This window comes from Rhipicephalus sanguineus, chromosome 3 (assembly GCF_013339695.2).
Source record: "Rhipicephalus sanguineus isolate Rsan-2018 chromosome 3, BIME_Rsan_1.4, whole genome shotgun sequence".
In the NCBI taxonomy this organism is placed as follows: domain Eukaryota; kingdom Metazoa; phylum Arthropoda; class Arachnida; order Ixodida; family Ixodidae; genus Rhipicephalus; species Rhipicephalus sanguineus.
Genome location: NC_051178.1, coordinates 54323763 through 54345992, shown reverse-complemented (window position 1 = coordinate 54345992; position 22230 = coordinate 54323763).

Genomic DNA, 22230 nt, shown 5'->3' with positions numbered 1-22230 from the left:
AAAGTTCCTTTCTTTGACAACAACAACATAAAAAACGCCAGGCCTGCGCGGAAAGCGTAGCACAGTCACAGCGACAGCTGGAAGAGCGGCATTCTAGAGCCCGTTATAAACTCTCTTGTTGGTGCTAATACAAGTACATTAGCAGCGTACCCACTACGCCACAAATCATAATTTTTGTGAAGTTGGGAAGCACCCACCACGACATTACTCGTTATTCTGCGGAGAAGCGAGGTACCAGCTGTAAGGCATTATGTGCACTTTTTTGATGCGACGGTTGATGACGATGAATAATCATGGCTGAGCCCTTTGTAATGAGTTGGAAGCTTTAAACGACCCACTAGTTACGTAATTCACATTGTGTGACGCCTGGTCGTTATTTAACTTTCCTACCACGCTTTATAACATACGTTAACCGGAGAAACGGAGAGAGAGAGAGGGAATTAACTTGATTGAGGCCCTGAGGAAATGGATCATGGGATCCTTATGGGCTTCCTTGGTAACCAATTGAAGTGCACTTGCGAGGAACCTGCTACGCAATAAATCATCATAATTTTTGTGAAGTAGGGAAGAGCCACTTTGCAATTGTTCGTCATTCTGCGGAGAACCGTGGTACTCGCTAAACCAAGTACGGAGAACCGTGGTACTCGCCAAACCGCTAGTTTTGTAAGGCATTATGTGCACTTTTTTGATGCTGTGGCTGATGACGATGAAGAATTATGGCAGAGGCCTTTATAATGGGTCGGAAGCATTCAACAACCCACTCACTCGTTGAGCAATTCGCATTGTGTGATGGCAGGTTACAGATTTCGCGTTGATTGACGCCTGGTTGTTATTTTACTCTTCTACCACACTACGTTACATATGCTAATGCGGTTCCTTCCCGACATGAGGCCTGTATAGGGTCTATTTGCAACGGAGTTTGAAGCACCGGCTTGGCTATGTGATAGAATATTGGGCTCCCACGTTGAGGGCCGAAGTTCGAATCTCGTTCCATCCCAGATATTTTTTCTTATTTAGTTTTTTTTTATTTCGTGCGATAGTGGTTACGGACACCGGCGGCGGACAACTACGGCGCCAAAAACGGCCCTTGTTGTGATCTCATAACAGTTTTCGCTGTAAAATAAAACTCGTGCATCAGGCCAACACCCAATGAATGGAAATTGCTCATACAGGATGAGCCCTGTTTGCCCAACTTTCACTTGATGCCCGAGAGCCTCTTGGTACCTTTCGTACATCAGGCGAGCACTATTCTCCTTTGAAATGCCCATCTCCATTGCTGCTGTGGCTGCATTGCGGGGCCTAAGAATTTGGGCCATGAAAGGCTCAGTGTCAACAGGGCCTTTCATTTTCAAAAGTGCTCTAGCCTTATTCATGCACAAATGTGCGATACTGGCAGTAACTAAGCCTTTGCGGTATTTCTGTCAGAATGGAGAATCTGCCTGCTTACGTGTGAGTGCTTCTATTTTGTTTCTGGAACTCTGCACTGTATGCACTTCATATAAACATGAGCACTTCATCTGGTGCTTAGTTTTCAAGATCTCTGATCTTCTTCCCGAGCAGCTCCAGGAGTGGTGGAGGAACGCTTGAACTGCAGTTTTTTGCTGGAAAATCAAAGTAGGTTCTGTCAAAGCTCAATAGAACTTTCACTGTGGCTGAAGGCCACATATGAAAAGACGATGGTAAGCCCGATAAAAATTACATGGCAAACACCACCACACAACCACATGACAGAAGCACAACTGACGACAATAGAGGCAAAACTGCAGTGATCATGTGCCTAATTACAATTACAAGATGAATGCAGGCCATGAAAAAATTCTGAGGTTACCTCAACTTCTACCAAGCATCGCGCTGGTGTAGAAACAAAGCATTATTCAACCTGAATTTTATATTTTGCACAGTATTCCATTTACACTAAGATAACATTCTTCCAGTGTGCAGATGCGAACTATTTTATGATAACAGCTCGAAAAACAATTTGCGACTTGCTCTATGTATGACATTTTCAATTTTTTTATTACTCAGTGAAGCCAGTGAATTCACATGCGAAATGTTTAAGCAAGAGTACTACTTTTGTCCAGTCAAAAAGTGAATGAAATGCTAGAGTAAATTAAATTAAAGGCACACAGGTAACTCAAATCTGAATAACCAATAGTTCAAATGCAATTTGATAAGCCTCATGAGAGCACAGAGGTTTGTCTATGATTTCTTAAGCATTAGCTAAAGGGACCAAATTTTTCATTTCTATGGACACTCAAGCGAAAGCTTGTCAAAAGCATTGCCATGGTGTTCCATACAAGGTCTAAGTGTGACAAGCTTGTAACAGCGTGTCGTCTTTAAAAGGACCGACAACCAATTTTTATGGTGCCCATTTTCTTTAGTGCAATAGAAAGCTTACCGGTGAGAGTGGCTCATCACAGAACGGTAACGTGGAAAATGCCGTGAAACATTTGTAATCTGAATTTTTTAATCTGCGGCGAATATGAAGTCGGTAACACAAGTGACAACCCATGCTGCAAACAGTGAGCGCGAGAGCGGTTCGCGCTCGAGCGTGGTGGTTTGCTGCGCGTGCGCCGCGGCTGGGCATGTTCCACTAGTTACCGCGAAGGCTGCGCCGCTTCTCACCGTGCAACTCCTTTTTACCTCGTAAGCAGCGCAAAATAGAGCAGGGATAGATAATAATATACATACTCCAATTTTCAGGACATATTGTGGCGCGCATGACAGCATGAGACTACGTGACTACGTACAGCAAAAAGTGATCGACTCCATAATCCAGCTTCAAGGCTCTTCCGCTAGGCTGTGCGACATGCCGGTTTTTGTTACTTTTAAACACGATTTAAAAAATATAAATCCTACCGACAACGCGAAAAGAATGCTGGAATCTGTAACTATATTTTACTGTCTTTTCATTTTTATCAGGATCTAATCACACGTTGTGACCAGTTGTCGTTCCCTTTAAAGGGACTGACAACCAATCTTTATGGTACCTGTTTTCTTTAGCGCAACTAAAAGCTTATCAGTCAGAGTGTTTAATCATTAAATGGTGCCGCGGAAACCGCTGTGAAGCAGTTATAATCAAAATTTTTTCGGTCTGTGGCAACTATGAAGTTACACAGCACATGCCGCAAACAGTGTGGGGTGAGCACGACAATAGTTCGTGTTTGCGCAGTGGCTTGCTGCGTGTGCGTGCACTCTGCGCCACGGCTCTGCATGTTCCACTGTTCCACGAGTTGCCATGAAGGCATAGCCACTTCTTAGAATTGAACTCCTTTTACCTCATAATCAGCACAGAATAGAAGGGAGATGGATAATATTATTAATTTTGAGCATTAATGACGGTGCACATTAAAGCATGAAACTACGTACAGCAAAGTGAACAACTCCACAATCAAGCTTCAAGGCTCTTCCACCAGGCTGCGCAACATACTTGCTTTGTTAACATTTAAACGTGATTTAAAAACATAAACCTACTGCGATTGCAAAAAGAATGCATGAATCTGTAACTAGAATTCACGATCTCTTCATTTCCACCAAGATCTGATCACACGTTCTGACCAGTTGTCTGTCCCTGTAAGCATACACACAGCCAGGGAAGGGGGACATCATCGAGATGTTTGTAGATAAAGCGTGCGCCTCTTGTCGTCAGGCTGTTAAAATGCTAGCGCATGCAAATTACCCAACCTTGCAGGTAATCTGCTGGTTGTTGCCTTGTGTGGTAGTCTACGCTGACATCACAGATCTCCATATGGCAATGTTGCTGCTGCACATCCCGTTATCTTAAAGACGCTTGAAGTGACCCAGCACATTTGCACACTTTTCCTTGCAATGTCCATCACGCTAGCATTCCCAAATTCTGCGTTCACAGTCATCAAGTGGGATGCATTCCCCAGTGTGTGCATACACCATGCTTGCTAATTTAACAAGTACAGGAACTGCAACTATGGCATAAAAGACTGAATCAAACTGTAAATCTTTTTATAGTTGTTATGTCGTTGGTACTGCGTACAGAGCTTTTGATTTGGATAAAACTGACTTTTTTAGGCGAAACCTTTAAGTGCCTCACCAAAGAATGCGTGCAGTACAAGAACACACATGACCTTCATAAAGGGTAGATAAAAAAAATCAAGGTAGGAGTTGAAATCCAACCCAATTATTCATGGCAGCGCTCTCCATGACAATCACGCATCACTACGAAGTCTGTGCCACGTACTTCGGTATAGTACCAGTAGTTCAGCACCTGCCATGTGCCTAAGCTTGATCTTCTGTAACTTGTTACAGTGATTAAAAAGATACATTTCATAAAGATATTAGCAATACTCACCTCTCTTAGCAGCTGATGGAATTGAAGAATTGTCTGTCCCATGCTTGCGCTTCCTGGCAGTGCATGCATCGGGTAAAAAAGTAATTTTAGAAACTAAAAGTTTCAGAAGTCACTATAATGCGGTCTTGAGTAAAAAGAAGCTTGCACATACGACATCTAACACATTGCAAAACACCAATCTCACGTTGTGCGTTGCTTCTGAAATGCACAGTTCATACAGTGTGTACGCTGCTAGCCAGATACATTCTGACACTATTTGCATGCCTGTGTGTGAACATGCTGGTTACTTTTGCATTCTAAGGGACATGTTTTGCGGTGCAAAGCAGTGAATCAGTCGCCGTGGACCATGCAACAGGAACATGTTGTGCACTTGCGTTCTACAGTGTGAGTCAAATACGCCTGAAGGCCTTTCATCAGTTTCCGAGTGATGCAAAACTGGTCGTTAAGTGGCCAAAAAACATTTCAAGCCAAAATTTGGTTGTCAAAAACAAGTTTTACATTGCAGATATTCACGCGGGGGCAGACTAACATTCTGCATGCTGAGTTCTATGTTCATTGTAAATAAACGTTTGTTTTCTTCAATTGTGTAACACCATTCCTCAGTTGTTTTCAATGCGCATGTTATGCAAACAAAAATTCCAGCCCTTCTGTTTCGGAGCTATGACGTGAATTATGCCTGCCATTTCATTCCTTACCATGCAAATACTGCGCATTCCGCTAGAGTTTGAAGGTGAGTGTGCGCTCACCTTTACTTTGCATGTATGGCGGAGGCTAACACACCAGCACTATGGAGGTGCGGTGGGAGGTGGAAACAGATGCATTGCAAAGGCCATAAAAAGGAACGACCATGCATCTCTTTTAAGCCGGCCATTTTTAGCATTCCTTTCCAAGCCAACAACAAACATGACACTGCAATGTGTCCGTGTGGTACTGTAACAACTTGTATGCCACACAGACGCGCACAAAATATTTGCCACCACCTTTCTGTCTTAGTTGGCCACACTCAGAATTCAGCATGCTGCCTAGCAGCTTGAGGAGGTCAGATATCACCGTAGTGAGCTCCTTCTACAACACTGAAATCAGAAAGCAATGGCAGCGGTCTACAAAGAAAATATGCAACACATGCTTCACAGAGACAAGCACAAGTGCATCCTTGACTTGTCCTGCATTGTCATTGTGAGCTGCTACCAATATATACGTTTCAACTTGTCAAGCTTGTCGTAATGTTACTAATTAGCAACCACTGTAACGTGTATAAAGCGACTACTTGGCAACTACAGCATCTTCAGGAACTATTTTTTTTCTGCTAAAGAGTGGCAGTAGCATTTTATATTTATGAAAGTGTTATTGCTGTACAAGTGTGTCATAGAAAAAATATATTTAGTAAGCACATTGAGTCAGCAGCTCTGGTCCTATGATTGGTGTTTTCGCCATGTATCAATGCAAGACCAAGTGGCCAAAGCAAAAGTATGAGTACAAAAGTAATTGTAATGAGGATTCTGAAAAATCCTGAAGACAGTATCAATACGATTAGTTCAGTGGGTCTTCCAAATATTAGACAAATCGCTTGGTCATTGGAATTGCATTTTAAGCAACACCCAAAAATCTTCACAAACTCTAAGCTGGAAGTGTAGGTAAGCAATAAATAAGTCAGTACCTGTAGATAGCAAGGGCAGATCTCGGGGCACTGTTATGCAGAACGTCTGCCATGCTTTGAAGTTCTACTGCGGGGATCCAAGGTGCAGGAGGTGGTGGTCTGATATGGCAGAACTTGCTTAGTGGTGATGGTGCATACATGTCCTGCACCACCTTTTTCTTTACATGCCATGCACACTGCACATCTGTGCAGCTAAGCGCCGGCAGAGACCCAATGCAAGCCCTTGAAGAATGACGTAAAAAATAATGTGCAGTGACTTCCTTACGTGACCAGGGCATCATAACATAACCAAAGTGATGTGGAACAATAGGTGCAGCATCTCTATACGCAAACGAGTTGAAGCACCTGCACACGGAAAGACATTCTGACCATTGCCAAGCCATGCACTATCACCACCAATTTATATATCACTTTGACATGCATAGAAAGATGAATTAAACAAAAATATTTTCCAATAACAAAAGAAACTCACAAACATCCTTTAAATTTAGATGTCTACATGACAAGATAATTAAGTAGCTGACAAATTTTTGTCGGAGAAGAACTGCGCATGCGCCTACTTGTGAATGAAAAACCCAAATCAGCTACACACAGGCTAAACCAATGCTTTATTACATCAGACTTGCAAGCATGTAAGCTGGTCATCTGTATATTTAAACAGTACTGCCTGCTCTCGTCATGCGATCAGTGAGTGCGAACTGTGGCGTGCGTCTGCAGCAGTGCACCTCGCCAAGTGTGAGAAGAGAAAAAGACTGGCCCTATTGTAGCCTTCATATGTGCCATCATCTTCTGGGCCTCTGAAAAATTGCTTCGGTAACTGAAACACGAACTTCGGGCGGTTATTGAAAATGACAAGTGGTTATTGGAAAAGAAAAATAAAACTGAAAAAAGTAAGTTCCTCAGAATTTCATAAGGCTTCAAAGAATTCATCCCCCAAAAGGGTGTTGTTAGTTAACACAGGAAAAAAAACGCCAGGCCTGCGCGGAAAGCGCAGCACAGTCACAGCGAAAGCTCGAAGAGCGGCATTTCTAGAGCCCGTTATAAACTCTCTTGTGGCTACTAATACAACTACACTAGCAACGTACCCACTACGCCACAAACGATAATTTTTGTGAAGTTGGAAGCACCCACCACGACATTACTCTTCATTCTGCGGAGAAGCGAGGTACCATGTTTAAGGCATTATGTGCAGTTTCTTGATGCGACGACTGATGACGATGAAAAATTATGACTGAGCCTTTTGTAATGGGTTGGAAGCTTTAAATGATCCACTTGTTACGTACTTCGCATTGTGTGACGCCCGGTCGTTATTTCATTCTCCCACCACACTTCATACCATAAGTTAACGTGAAAAAGAGATAGAGAAAGGGAATTAACTTTATTGAGACCCTGAGGAAATGGATCATGGGAGCATAATGGGCTTCCTTGGCAACCAATAGAAGTGCACTTGCGCGGAACCCACTACGCTATAAATCATAATTTTTGTGAAAGAAGGAAGCAGCCACTACGCAATTTTTCGTCATTCTGCGCAGAACCGTAGTATCTGCTAAACACCTGTAAGGCATTATGTGCACTTTGTTGATGCTGTGGCTAATGACTTTGAAGAATTATGGCAGAGCCCTTTGTAATGGGTTGGAAGCATTCAACAACTCACTCGTTGCGCAATTCGCATTGTGTGACGCCTGGTTACAGAATTCACATCGTGTGACGCTTGGTTGTTATTTTACTCTTCTACCACGCTACATTACATATGTTAATGTGGTTCCTTCTCGACATGAAGACTGTATAGGGTCTTTTTGCAAGGCAGTTTCAAGCACCGGCATGGCTCAGAGGTTGAATACTGGGCTCCCACGCAGAGGGCCCAGGTTCGAACCTCGGTCCATCCTGAAAGTTTTTTCCTGTTTAGTTTTTTTTTTTTAATTTCGAGCGATAGTGGTTACGGACACCGGCGGCGGCGGCGGACAACTACGGCGCAAAAACGGCCGGTGAAATGATCTCATAACAGCTTTCGCTGTAAAAGAATGCGGTGCGTGTGCAGTGGATGTCGTAAAGATAAGAGATGCTTGCTCCATTAGGCCGAACAGTGGGCTTGTGCCTTGCCCTTCAATTATTGCATGATCGACTTTCTTGACTTGTGGGCTAATGTGGGATAACCGTGACTTACACTCAGCGACAAGTGCGGGTAAGCAGCAAAATTTGATTGCCCCGCAATTCCACTCACGCACGTGGATAAGCTCAGACACACATACACGCACTAATTAATGAGGGTTTCCGCATTACAAAAAACTGGGAGCAAGATTTCTACCTTCAGTCCCTTACCAGTTAGTAGTCATGGTTCCTCTCCGCTCACATCTTGGAGCTGCACTGAATTTGTGACATGAAACCTTAAACCGTGCAATTTACCGTCGCTGACTCTTGCAGTGTTCAAAACTAAAACACTGCAAAACTCCCTGCGCTGCTAGGCAATCAGCATTTGGCAAAATATGCCCACTGCCGAAGGATCACTGTGCGTCTGACAGCGCAGCAGCACTTACCTGTGGTAGTGGATAAGAACGGCTGACATGTGCTTGCACTTCTCTGAAAGGCCTGCAGCACAGGAGCATTTGCCATAGGCGATTTCAGGCTCCGTAAAAACACTTTGCAGCCGCACCACTATTTCGTGTGGGCCCAAGTTTACGCCGGACGTCTGGACGCACAGCGCAACAACATCCATTTCATTGTCGACTTTGTCCTTCGCGCCAACCAAAATAAGATGCTCAGCGCCAAGGACTCACTCACCTTCGACAAAACATCGCCAAGTAACGTCGCAATCCAAGAAACGCAGTATTTCTGCCAGCGACAATCGGCACGCTGACCTCCTTGCAACATCCATTTTTGCCAGTGTTGCCTAACTTCGCAGCGCCCCCTGGATTTCGTTTTAGGTGCGAATAGATACATCGCGCGCGCGCGTGTGTGTGTCTGTGTGCGTGTGTGTGTGTAATAACACATAATAATAAGTACGCACTCAGTGGTTGAAGTGTGCACTAGGGACCGGATTTCGCTATCGCGTTCAACTCTTAAAGGCGAAGCTTAAGGGTCCGCCAATCTTTTTTTTTTCAGTCTGAAGGCTTGAATCAACAAGTTTTTCATCGAAAAGTACCTTTAAGTACTCTGCTAGTGTTGGCGCACAAAGCCTAAAAAAGGCTTTTGACAAGCCTTCTGGACCGCATCCTTCTGAGCTATCTAATATTTATAAGAACTCCTGAATGCCGTGCGTGCCAACGTTACTAGATCGAGGCAGTTGGAAAACTGCGCGGGATCGCCACGGAAACGCCGTGGGCGATCGCTGTCTCCCAAAAAGTAGGGGCGCTGCGATCGTTTTGCGCCCTGTTTACGTGACGTGTTTCGCGTCGCTGCTTCGTCTGACGTGTTCCTAAAGCGATGCCAGCGACGATCTACGGCCGCCTTCTCGCGTGAGTTTTCTAACTGTCCCCATCCAGTAACGTTGGTGCGTGCTGATGCTGTATGTTATCCTCCATACTGTCGGTTCCTATTCGATCTAAGTGGTGACCACCGTCTCCATGGGCTATCAGTGGCGTACGAACAGAAGAGAAATAATCATTGAGACATTCCGCTTTATCTGTGTTATCATGATCTAAGTGCAGGTGCTTTCAGTTTATTATTTGGACGGGAAGTTTCGTGTTATAATGCACTGCGGCATGCGCTATTGTGGTAATTTCGCAAACACCGAATATATACCTGCAGGCATAAAATGTCAATCCAGAAAGTCTGCAATAGGCACGCACCGGTGTAATTTTGATAAGCGTATGTCACCTTCGATCACCATTTTTACATTACCTAATCCATCGAACAACACGCCTAGATAAAACGTTTTCCACCAACGCTGTGCATTAGTACGACACCAAAATACCGAAGCGTAAGCCGTGCTGTAATAAAGCAGTGATACAACACTCTCATTCCTCTTCTGATTTTAGCGGCGCACTCTATATGTTTTGTATTTGGCGCGAGAAAACATCATCCAACCATTTGCATAATGGTTGTGCCATAATGCATAACCCAAGCATACACTGTTCAGTGAAGGGGCGCATAAAGCGCATCGCTCTGCCAAGTACTGGCACCGTGCACAGACAGCCGTTAAATATACATGTATACTGGCCAAACAACACCAGCACTACCGGCGCAGCGACATCGATGGCATCACCCCACGCCCCCCCCCCCCTTTCAAAATGGTATCGCCCGAGCCGAAAGGGGCCGAGGGCCCCAAGATGTCCCAAGCTCCAGACACGACGCGCACATCGAGCATCTAAGTTGTCGGCCACTCTGGAGCGCGCATCTCGCCGAAGGAGCCGCGTCTGGGCTTTACTGACGCGCCTATTTTCAGCGTCCGATTCTGCGCTCGCGACAAGTGCGGAAGGAGTCGGCCATTTCCGCTGGACTTCGTACAACTCGGCACTCGTGGAAACCTCTGTCGCCAAGCCGGGTATGATATTACATTTTTTTGCATGCTTTCGCGGTAGCGCAGCGAAGTATTTAGGGGTCGCTGAAGGCGAGGTGTTCTGCAGTTTTCTTTCCCGTGAAGCCCTCTTACATCACTTCATTAAGGCAGCCGGTTCACTCGTTCTCAATGCTCTCGATACAATAGACGTCAGACTCTGGAGTTTCCAAGATGTGTGGCGCCACCTGTCGGAGAAGTATTGAGTAGTGCATAGACCGACTCTCTCGCACAGTTTGCTATGGGACCAGGTGACACCAGCGAGTGCGAAACAACGATTGAGCTTAATACCGCGTGTGTTTGCGCATTTAGCACTCAGAACGAGAGCTGTGAATTGCTCTCCGCTAGTCGGACGCGCCACCGAGCCGTCGTGAAGTGCTTGCTGGATCACTCGCTTGAACGACGGCGAAAACAGCAGCAGACGAGAGCCCTCCGCACGCTACGAAGAAACTCCGCAAAAGACGCACTGTTGCGTTGTGAATTGCCACGGACGTAAAAGACTGAATAACAACGTTCAGTTTTACCGATTTCCATAGTTGTCGTACGAAGAAGAAAGGCGAGAGCGCTGGATACGGGCCGTTGCGAGCGTGTTGGGTAAGCGAAGTACCCGCGTTCTCCACAGCCGGTGGCATGAATGTGTGGCTCTGCGGTTGTTTTGCGTAGCCCTGATGCAAAACCGTGGTAACCTTGACTATGAAGCTCAGCAGAGGCTCTGACCGCGGTGCTTGTCGTATAACAGCTTGTCGTATAGCTAGAGGCAGACTGGAGACGCGTGATACGCACACCGCGACGAGTTGGTCGTCACAACACAGCATCGCGGACGTATGTACATACCGTATTTACTCGAATCTAGGCCGGCCCCGATTCTAAGCCGACCCCCGAAATTCGCAAGACCAGAAAAGTAAAGAAACCTATTCATTGTACTCGAATCTAAGCCGACCCCCCCCCCCCACTTTCGCACATCGTTTTTTTCGAAAAAAACATCGGCTTAGATTCGAGTAAATACGGTACATACGTTTTGAAGGCTCAGAGTTCTGGTTCTAACTAGCTAACACCACGTGCGTCATACAAGTAAATCGCAGAATGTTGGTCGTGACCCCCTTCAGGTTTGTTTCGCCCGTGTCCTCCGCGGTTGCCGTAGCTATCTCGGAGGCCACGGTTTTGCCTTTGGTTGCACCCCGCGAAAGTGGACACGTACGTATCCCCATTTGCAGTACATACAAACGGAAGACGACCATCAAGAGACCATTTGAGGATGCGTAATAAAACACTCCAATGCACAGGAAGCGAGAGATGAATTAAGGGAGAATGCAACTGAAAAGGCGAAAATCGCCGGAGCCATTCGCCCCTGATGAACCGAGTTTTGTACCACAGATCGTAAGATGCATAGCTAAGTAAATTGATCGTGTATGTAGGTACTTTATCGCTGTGGCATACGTATATACCCGATTTTAACGCATTTAGGCTCTAGAGAACGGATGTCGGAGGGCTTGCCTCGAACTCGGTGTCGCGTGATGCTCGCTTGTACTTGCGAGTTGCAGCGCGCGGGAATAACTAAAACTTATTTTGCATTGTACTCGCAGTTCGCTTTGATCAGCTTCCTTTGTTTCTAAAGCGTGGATTGGCGGAAGAAGCTTTCCAGGTCCTCGATTTTCAGGAAACCGCGCCTCGGCACCAACGAAAGAGGAAGGTTATATTGCGGCCTATGCACATTCGCTTGCGGGCGGCTCTCTTTGCACTACCCAGTTAGTGCCAGGGCTACGATGAGGGCGCTGGTGGCAGTGTTTTTCGCAGCGCCGCCTGGGCAGAGTCTGACGTCTATTCAGATAGTTTGTCTCGAAACACGGTCCTCTTCAGTAAACGTTGTCCGCCGCGTTTGGGCAGTGGTTACGGCTCTCGGCTGCTGACTCGTAAGGTCGCGGATTAGATCCCGGCCGCGGCGGTCGCTTTTCGATGGAGGCGAAACGCTGGAGGCCCGTGTACTCTGCGATGTCAGTGCACGTTAAAGAACACCAGATGGTCAAAATTTCCGGAGATCTCGACTGCGGCGTCTCTCATAATATTATCGTGGCTTTGGGACACAAAATACCAGACATTATTATTCACTAAGCGTTTTTCTTTCGGAAATGTTTAGGCATAGATGCGTAATGATGCGACCAGTGAGAACACTCCATAGGCTGCATGCATCTAAGTTTGTACATACCCCGTATAAATAAAGTCAATTTCTGCGGCATGTTAGCCATTTTACTCCAGGGAACTGGCATGTAGTAAGAACGAGCTGTTGGCGCCTTGATAAAGCAGGCAGGCACTGCTAGCGGGTGTGGATCTCTCTTGCATAGTCAAGGCACAATACTGCCATGAGATGATCGTGCCATCTTCCCTGCGTTTTATTGAAGCAAAACCTCAAACCGCTCAATTATATTGCGTCATGTCTGTTTCGAAACCACGATTTTATTTTCCAGCGAAGCCGCGTTAGTCTACCCTGTACCATGGCCTGCGTCCGCAGAAAACTGCTAGCTGATATGTGCCATTGGCTGAGCCGGCAGGTCGCGTGATCTCGTTTTGGCCAATCAGGTGTGAGGACGCGCATTTCGAACCTTGCGGCGGATTTAGGAATGCCACATGATCTCGCTCGCCCGTTATACAATCTCGCACGCTATTGTGACCACACGATGTGGCGGTCCAACTGCGCCAAAGCTCGTGTTTCGCCTGCTTAAGCGCCAAAGGAGCGTTTGTGGCCAAAAATGTTCTTGCTTTGGCACCAAATGCACACAGATTTTCCACATTGCCGCGGAGTCTTCTCCCCCTCGTTCCACTGATGCGCTTTTCCTGATTATAATTGGCCTAACCAAAATATTTGGGTGAGACCTCCGTCACTGACAGCTCGGCATTTGTGTATAGTTTGGAAGCTCATTGCTCTTATTGAAGAACTGTCGGTAATACGTAGACAAGTGATTTTATTATTATTATTTTTTTGGCGAGCCGCTGCGCTTATCGTAATGTAGTGCACCGGGTCATGCGGCTGTACCTTTTTAGACACCACGTGCTGTAAACGGCACATAATAACAGCGCTTCACGCAAAAATGAGAATTTCTGAGGCTCTCCGTGCCAAAAACGCGAGGCGTTTTCATGTGCATTAAGATTAGAACGTGCAGTAATTTGATGTATCGCAAAATAATGTGTTCTGTGTAAATCGCGTTTCGCGAGGTTTACTCACCATACCGATGGCAATGCAAAAGCATAAATGCACCTGTCGGGCACGAAGTGGTGCATCCATCGCGTGAATCCGAGCGCTCGTCACGCGTCTTCATTGTGAAACCGTCATAATGCGGTGGAAAAGCAGAGCGCATAGAAACAGCCATGCGGAAACCGACGCGCTGCCCCGGGTATTCCCACTCACCTCCCGCGATCAGGACGACCTCGAATTCAACCCTGTCTATTCTTTCCGCGAAATTGTGCAGCATTACCAATCTGCCCACAGCCTTTATCCACGCCCGTGTAAAGCGGAGTAGCGGCTTTTACTTCGACTGTACATAAACACTATGCTGTGGCCTGCAGCACTCAAACACTTCGATCCCGCCTTTTCCGGCAGTTGCTCGCACTGTGGGGAGAAGTCTTCGCATATCTAGCACATGGTGTGGGCCTGCCCCTCCAGTCCTGCTGTACCCCCTATCCCCAAGCCCAACCCGGGAGGAGTGGGAGGCGACCCTGCTTGGCTGTTCTGACCTTCAGGCCCACAAGGCTTTGGTCCGACGAGGCCAGGCAGCAACCGACGCCATTGAGGTCCCGAACTAGGGAGCCCCACCCACTGTTTGTAGCTGCCGTCCCCTTAAGGGGCAGTCCCTGCATACCTCCTTTGTTTTTCTAATAAATGTTCATCACACCACCGCCAGTGAGCCACAATTACTCCGCTCATCTGCTCTCATGCGTCCGTTATAAAACGCCGTTTTAATAGGCAATATCGCCGTAAATCGCAAAAAAAAAAAGAAACGAGCCAGACATTCGCTCTCAGCCTTCAAAGTTTCCCAACTGATTCCCTTTCCAAACTGTGCTGGCGAGTGCGCTCAGCGCGGCCACCGATGTCCGCTAAGCGAGCAAATTGTGCGCAATGACGAATCTGGAGCGCCGCTGTCGCCTGAGTTTCTCCTGGTTCACACACCATGGAAGTGCGGATGCGGCTTGAAGTGGATGGACTTCCGTTTTTATGTTATATCGAGAGCGCAATGCGAAATTCTCGTTTTCGTCGTGCCGTTGTCATGGGAAGGAGACGCGGCGCCCGGAGGCGCTTTGTCTACGAATAAACCCATAAACTCTATCCCGCGTAAATTAAAGACGGACGAATAAACGGTGCCGTCAGCGCTCGTACAAAATGCGAGCCCGAAGCAGCTGCAGTACTCGTGGCTTTGTGGTAAGACGCGGCGAACCCCGGGTTCGATCCTCATTGGGACCGAAGATTTTATCGATTTATTTGACTTTCTCGACGCTCGCACCTGCCAGCGACACCGCCTGGACACGAGCTCTCTAACGCTATCGCGTTAAAAAAAAAAAAGAAACGGCCAGACATGCTCTCATTTGATCCCTTTCCAAACTGGGGCGAGGGGGCGGCCACCGATGGCGAGCGAGCAAATGCGCAATGACGAATCTGTGTCGCCTGAGTTTCCCGGTTCAGACCATGGAAGTGCGGATGCGGCTTGAAGTGGCTTCATTGTTATATCGAGAGCGCAATGCGAAATTGTATGTCTAAATAATAAACTCCGTAAATTAAAGGGAAATAAACTCCCGAAAACTACGAGAGGAGCGGCGGATGAATGACGCTTGGCAATACTAGCAAAACTTAGCGAGGTCGAACACTAGCCCCCCTGATGGTGCCAGCCTTGCGCCACTTGGGCAAGCTGCGCATTTTAGGGGCGAAGCTCCTTAAGGCGGCACCCGTTCGTCCCTCGTAGTCGTAGTCGTAGTAGTCGTAGTGCGTAACCAGTCTTACGCTTTGACCTCCAAGGTGGTGCCGGTGGGAGATTTTTCCTGTGCGTTGTTGAACAATAACGCAGCGTGCGCGTTAACTAAAAGCCGAATTCTTCTGTCTCTCATTCCCCATTAGCAGCCATTGGCATGTTCCAGTAGGAAATGTTAGTAGAAGTAGAAGTGTAAGTGTTAGCTAAAAGCCGACTTCTTCTGTCTCTCATTCCCATTAGCAGCCATTGTTTACCTCCAAGGTAGTGCCTGGTGAGATTTCTCCTGTGCGTGATTAAACAATCAAAATTTTGTTCAAAACGCCGTTGATTGATGAAATAAATCAACGAAAGACGCCAGATGTTTTGTAAAAGCAAAACGAAAGAACGCCAGATGTTTCTAAAGCAAAACGAAAAGACGCCAGCTCCTTAACGAAAGACTCCAGATGTTTTCTAAAGCAATGGTTTTCTAAACAATGAAAATTCACAGCGTACATGTAAAATTAAAGTGAGCTGCAAGGCGTCATAACTCATCGAACCTTTAGTATAAGCGCGCCCGATCTGACGTCGGTGATGATGTACTAGGCAGAATTCACGGAAGATTCACGGTTTACCGATGAACCTCCGCAGCTTCGCCCACTCATCATCATTCACTCCGTGGATATGCTGTGATTTTTTTTTGTTCAGTCGATGGTATTGATTGCCCCCTCCCCCCCCCCCCCTCTACGCCGCTTTATCCCGAAAGCTCTCAGCACTTAACGTGGTTTCGCGCTGCCTCCGGCATCGGATGCATCGGAAATTTTCTGCAGCTCGTCTACTTTTTCGGTGCCTCAGGGATCAGCACACCTTTTACCGAGCTGCAATGTAATGTGATAACGTCATCATGTGACGCCAGATTGACGTGAGCAATTTTGGCTATATCTGACGACGTCACACGATTTTTTCCATCACTTCGTGTTGGCGGCGCCAACGGTTACATTTAGCGTTGAACATCTCTTAACATAAGGCCATTCTTCGCACGTATGATATGTTCAAATACAGTTTTTTCCGAAAATTATTGTCTACTGGAACGATCTACCAGGTTCGGTTCGTGAAATGAATATGTCAGATTTTTTGGAGGCACTTGGATGACAGTGTTGTCCTATTTTTTTTTTTTTTCTCATTTATGTACCCGGCTGTGCTTAGGAGGTGGTGATATCTGTTCTGATGAAGAAATTGATGTTATGTTACTGTTATTCTTTCCTATTGAATGTACCCCAGTCATACAATAGCCCTGCATTGGGCTGCAGTATTTGAAAATAAATAAATAAATAAAATAAATAATGAGGCATCCGACGCTTTAGCATTCATAAGGGAACAGCGGGCATCAATGATGGCTACAAGCGGGATTTTTAGGCATTAAAAAACGCGTTTTAGGCGCCAGAAATATGCAGGCAAAACAACGTTTTAAGCCTCCAACATTGTAAACATAGACATAAGAAATTCTTACGTAAATGCAAATAACTTCAAATGAAGACGTGCACGACCTCTATCTACGACAGGAAAACACGAAAATGTTTTTGTTTATAATGGCACAAAGGCCGCCAACAGTTGAAAATAGCCGTGCAATTGTCCCTTTGTCCTGCACGGTTCGCAGAACACAGTCTCTTCGTTTATTCTGTAGAAGGGTGAATCGAGTGTCCAGTGTCTAATGAACACATTCCTGGGCGTCCTTCTTTTCGGCACTGATTGAGAAGGGTAGAGCGGGAGAGATAGACCGCTAAAAGACCAGAAGGGAGGGGTGCCGTTCTATTGGCCGGGCAGAATCGCGTGGGGCCGATTTCTCCCCATGTCTGTGAACACCTTATAGGGTAAATTACAAACAAAACAAAAACCGCGCGCACATCGCATTACTTTTGTTCTTTTGCTCTTCATTATCCTTTCCCCTGACGGCTCTCCACGGTTTCGCATTCACCAACCGCTCGCGCCTGTCAGCGCGGCGGCGTATGCTGGGCGGCGAATTCCACTTCGCTATTGCGTTAGTTAGTTTCTGAGAGCAGGTGGAACTAGAGGACTGGGTTGAGCACCGTGGAGTTGTGAACAGTCATTGTTGCCCGGTAACATGAATGACGGTTTCAAACTGCAGCCAAACGAAAGCGAAACTTAAGGCTAGAGAGTGTTGATATAGGCGCCGATTTTGAAAACTAGGTATTTATACGCATTTGTAGGCATTTAGACAGAAACGCCCAAATAGACATTTATAGGCATTATAAGTTCAATATAAAGATCCTTCTTAACCTCTGAGTCATCGTCATATCGAAGTGGGGCGATAGAAGCGCTAGGAACGAAATATGCATTTCCCTAAAATCCGGCATCTAATAATACCACACTCTGCCAAAAAACGCCAGGCCTGCGCTGAAACCGCAGCACAGTCACAGCGAAAGCTGGAAGAGCGGCGTTTCTTAAGCCCGTTCTAAGCTCTCTTGGGGCGACAATACAAGTACACTCGAACGGTACCCACTACGCCATAAATCACAATTCTTGCGAAATTGGGAAGCACCTACTAAGCCATTATTCGTCATTCTGCGGAGAAGCGAGGCACCAGCTACACGTCTGTAAGGCATTATGTGCACTTTGTTGACGCGACGACTGGTGACGATGAAGAATTATGGTTCAGCCCTTTGTAATGGGTTGGAAGCTTTAAACGTCCCACCAGTTATGTAATTTGCATTGGGTGACGACCGGTCGCTATTTCCCTCTCCCGCCATGCTGTATAGCATACGTTGACGTGGGAGAGAGACGGGTGGGGGGGGGGGCGAAGAACTTTACTGAGCCCCGAGGAAATGAATCATGCGCTTATGGGCTTCCTTGGCACCCAATCCAAGTACACTTGCGAGGAACCCACTACGCTATAAACCATGGTAATTTTACTGAGACCCCGAGGAAATAGATCATGCGCTTATGGGCTTCCTTGGCAACCAATACAAGTGCACTTGCGAGGAACCCACTACGCTATAAATCATTGTAATTTTTGAGAAGTAGGGCAGCAGCTACTGTGCCATTTTTCGTTATTCTACGGAGAGCCGTCGTACCTGCTAAACGCATGTAAGGCATTACGCGCACTTTGTTGATGCTGTGCCTGATGACGATGAAGAATTATGGCAGAGCCTTTGTAATGGGTTTGAAGCATTCAATAACCTACTCGTTGCGCAATTCGCATTGTGTGGCGCCTGGTTACAGAATTCGCGTTGTGCGACGCTTGGTGCTCATTTTACTCTTCTACCACGCTATATTGCATATGCTAATGTGGTTCCTTCCCGACATGAAGCCTGTATAGGACCTTTTTGCAAAGCAGCTTCAAGCGCCGGCATGGATCAGAGGTTGAATACTGGGCTCCCACGCAGAGGGCCCAGCTTCGAACCTCGTTCCGTCCTGGAATTTTTTTCTTATTTCGTTTTTTTTATTTCGAGCGATACTGGTTACGGACACCGGCGGCGGCGGACAACTACGGCGCCAAAAACGGCCGGTGAAATGATCTCATAACAGCTTCCGCTGTAAAAACCTAGGCGCTTCGTTGTTGGCAATGCCCGGGCGGTACTCCTCTCCGTCCTTCCATAATGCGTCGCGCCTCTCAACCAACAGAAGGAGCGGCGTTGCAAATTCTATGAATTTCCATCGGCCAACATGGCAGATATAACTTGTCCTGCTCATAGACTCCGTTGTCAAATAACGTCCGCAGAAAACGTTCTTAGTTATAGAATGGTTACTGCAAGTATGACTAAAACCGTAAATTTTCATCCGTCACGTGATTCTGTGGGTTCTCAAGCTGTTGTCGCTCGTCCTGGTAACAATTCTCGTATTCTTGATACGAAGTTGAAGGCTTGTGCAGCAGAACTCAGGCGAATTGCGTGCATACTTCGACAGCTTTTGCTTCTATAGCCAATTGGTAAATTGCTTAATCAGGCAAGAACGTGCTACAGGGCGTAGCCATGGGGTGGCACACCGAGCGCCCCCCCCCCCCTTCCCCCCACCCCCACCCCCGAAATTTTTTTTCTGCCATGAGATACAAAGCACAAAATGACACACGAACACACACTGCGGCCAGGGCCCCATGTCGGATCAAGGGCGTGCACCCCCCCCCCCTCCCGAAAAAAAATTCTGCCGACGCCACGGCCGTGCCTGTAATTGTTCACACGGGGTTTATTTTAATATTTTGCAAGAGTGATGCAACACTTCTCAACGGACAGTTCTGCAATAATCATTTTTACCTTGTCTTCCAGCTTACTAATTTCGTGGAGTGACTTCTGTACTGTTTCATTACAGGCATCCAGCCATGGCCAAAGCCAAAGCACGGACCCGTCAACAAGTGTCCAGCTCTGTGCAAGACACTCCTGCAACAAGCGACGTGCAAAGGGAGCAAGGTCCTGTCATATTGACTGACGAGAAGAAGTGGGTAATCTGCCTGCATCACACGTGACTTCAATTTTATCAGGAATTTCCTGATTCTTGGCAGTGAACTCACATTTAGCTTTTTTCTAACAACTGCTGCTTGCTGTGACACACTTTTTGAAATTTTTGAAGTTTTTCAAAACTATACTCCACCACAGCAAGTAAACTAGTGGTCGAGTAATTTTTCCACATTACCTACTATTACCCTACCCGCGGCAAGTTTTTTATGCACTTCATTTCTTTTCTATTTATGTCATAATTACCTATACTGCAGTTGAGCATACAAGCAATCTACCAAGGGCTCCACCCAACGAGGACTATCCTTGAGGCCTGCATAAATAAAAGTTTCTCTCTCTCTCTTTCTCTCTCCCTATACGTGCCTTAGCTGCATTGTCTGCTGGTTTCATAAGGTGCATATACCGAGGATCATAGGTTCGCCATCATCATCATCATCAGAATGTCTACGCCCACTTCAGGGCAAATGCCTCTCCCATGCTTTGCCAGTTAACCTGGTCGTGTGCTTGCTGGGGCAACGTTATCCACGCAAACTTAATCACATTTCGGGAAGAAGTGCTGCGAGCATCTTCCACGTAACTTTCTGACTCCCCCTGGCGCGCTTGCACTCTCTTTTAAAGGGGCCTTGCAACACATTTTCAGCATGGTCAGAAAACGCTGCCGATCGGTAGTCGAGGCTCCCGGGAACATGCGAACCAAACGTTATAGCGCAGCGCGTGGCCTGGGATTTACGGGAAATCCTTAAAGTCAAATAAAAATCGCTTCCTCTTCTCTGGACAGAAATGATGCTCATGGCGTCACTGACACAAGTTCCACGCCATTGGCTGATTTCAACAAGGCGCGCTCGGTAGTGACTGCGGGCGCCACGAGAGGCCGTCACTTGCCCGCGCGTGCGCGTGATCCCACTGAAAGTACGACGCGCGTTCGAAGGAAAAGAAAAAGTGCTCAAGGTCATGGGGCGCGTGACGTAGCTTCTTCCCCCGTGCCACCCCTCCCTGCTCAGCTTCCAGCGCTTTCGTCAGGACGAGAGAAGAGAGAAAGAATTACAGCGTGCGACAAACCTTTATCACCGCGCTCGTACTGGACGGTTTCTAAAAAAAATTGCGGTGGTCGATTCGTGAGGAAATAAGCTCCTTTAGTGAAGCCATTCCATGGCTACTTAAAAAAGTGTTAAAGTGCCGCTTTAATGACCAGCGGTTATCTCGCCTTCGCGCTACATGCCGCGCTATGCCCATTTATTCTTCTTGATTTAAACTAAGATGTCCTCAACAACCGCTTGTTCTCTGACCAACTATGCTCTCTTCTTCTCCCTTAAGGGAGCACTGACACGAAACGTTGAAGGGAAGATAACTTGTGGGATAGATTTGTGTGGACACACATGCATCAGCTACGAGATATGAACAGCTAATAAAGTGTCGAAGATATTTAAAATCAATATTAAAGTGCGTGTCGTGCCAATGCCCACGAAACACCCCACCTCGTAACATCGATACCAACATGATTTTAATGTAAACAACCAACAGCCACCTGCAGCATGCGTTTGTGTTGGCTGCCTTGCCATAATCCTTGCGAGCGCTCTCTCCTAGTGTCACTAATCCCGTTAATCGGGTTGGCAATCGCCGGGCGGATTCTAAGGGCTGGCGTCAAGGCCCTCCGAAAACGCACCACGAAAGCGCGGACAATTTAGAGTTGGTCCTTTGGTGCGCCAGCGAACGCCGGTTGTGGTCCAAAGACCGAGTCAGAGCCGAGAGTCGATAACACAAACGAAAACGAAATATATTCTCAGTTAAGGCAATACAAATAACACAAACACATGCACACTCGGCTGATACCCGTTACAGCTTCACAATAATACTCAGATGGTGTTTACACAACGGGAGCTAAACAAACAGATCACACGCTACGAATGCAATCGCATGCATTACAACTATTCAACGACAGTTAAAGTCCTGAATAGATAATGGCGTATCCAGTCCACAATACTTGGACGGTAATCGAATGCTTCTCTTCAAGGAAACACTCACGCCAGCTCCAGCGTTGATCGTCGTAGCTCAACCGTCGTCGTGACTTGTCACGGCTCACACGGCGTCGTCATCCAATTCTTCCAAATTGACGATCGGCCGACCGCACACCATCATAAACACGTCTTCTTTGGCTAACGGAGCCACACTTAGCGTAACTTCACCATCACCGGGCCGACTGACTCGCTCACTGACTTCACTACCGTCGATTGCACGCCTTTATCCCTTCTCCCCCGGGTTCTAGAAGCGTCGGGATGTTTCTTCTGCGTGCAGTACAGCTGAGCCTGGGGAAAGGGCGAGAGCTTTCTCGTAGGTTCGAATCGCGGCGGCATCGCTCGCGGATG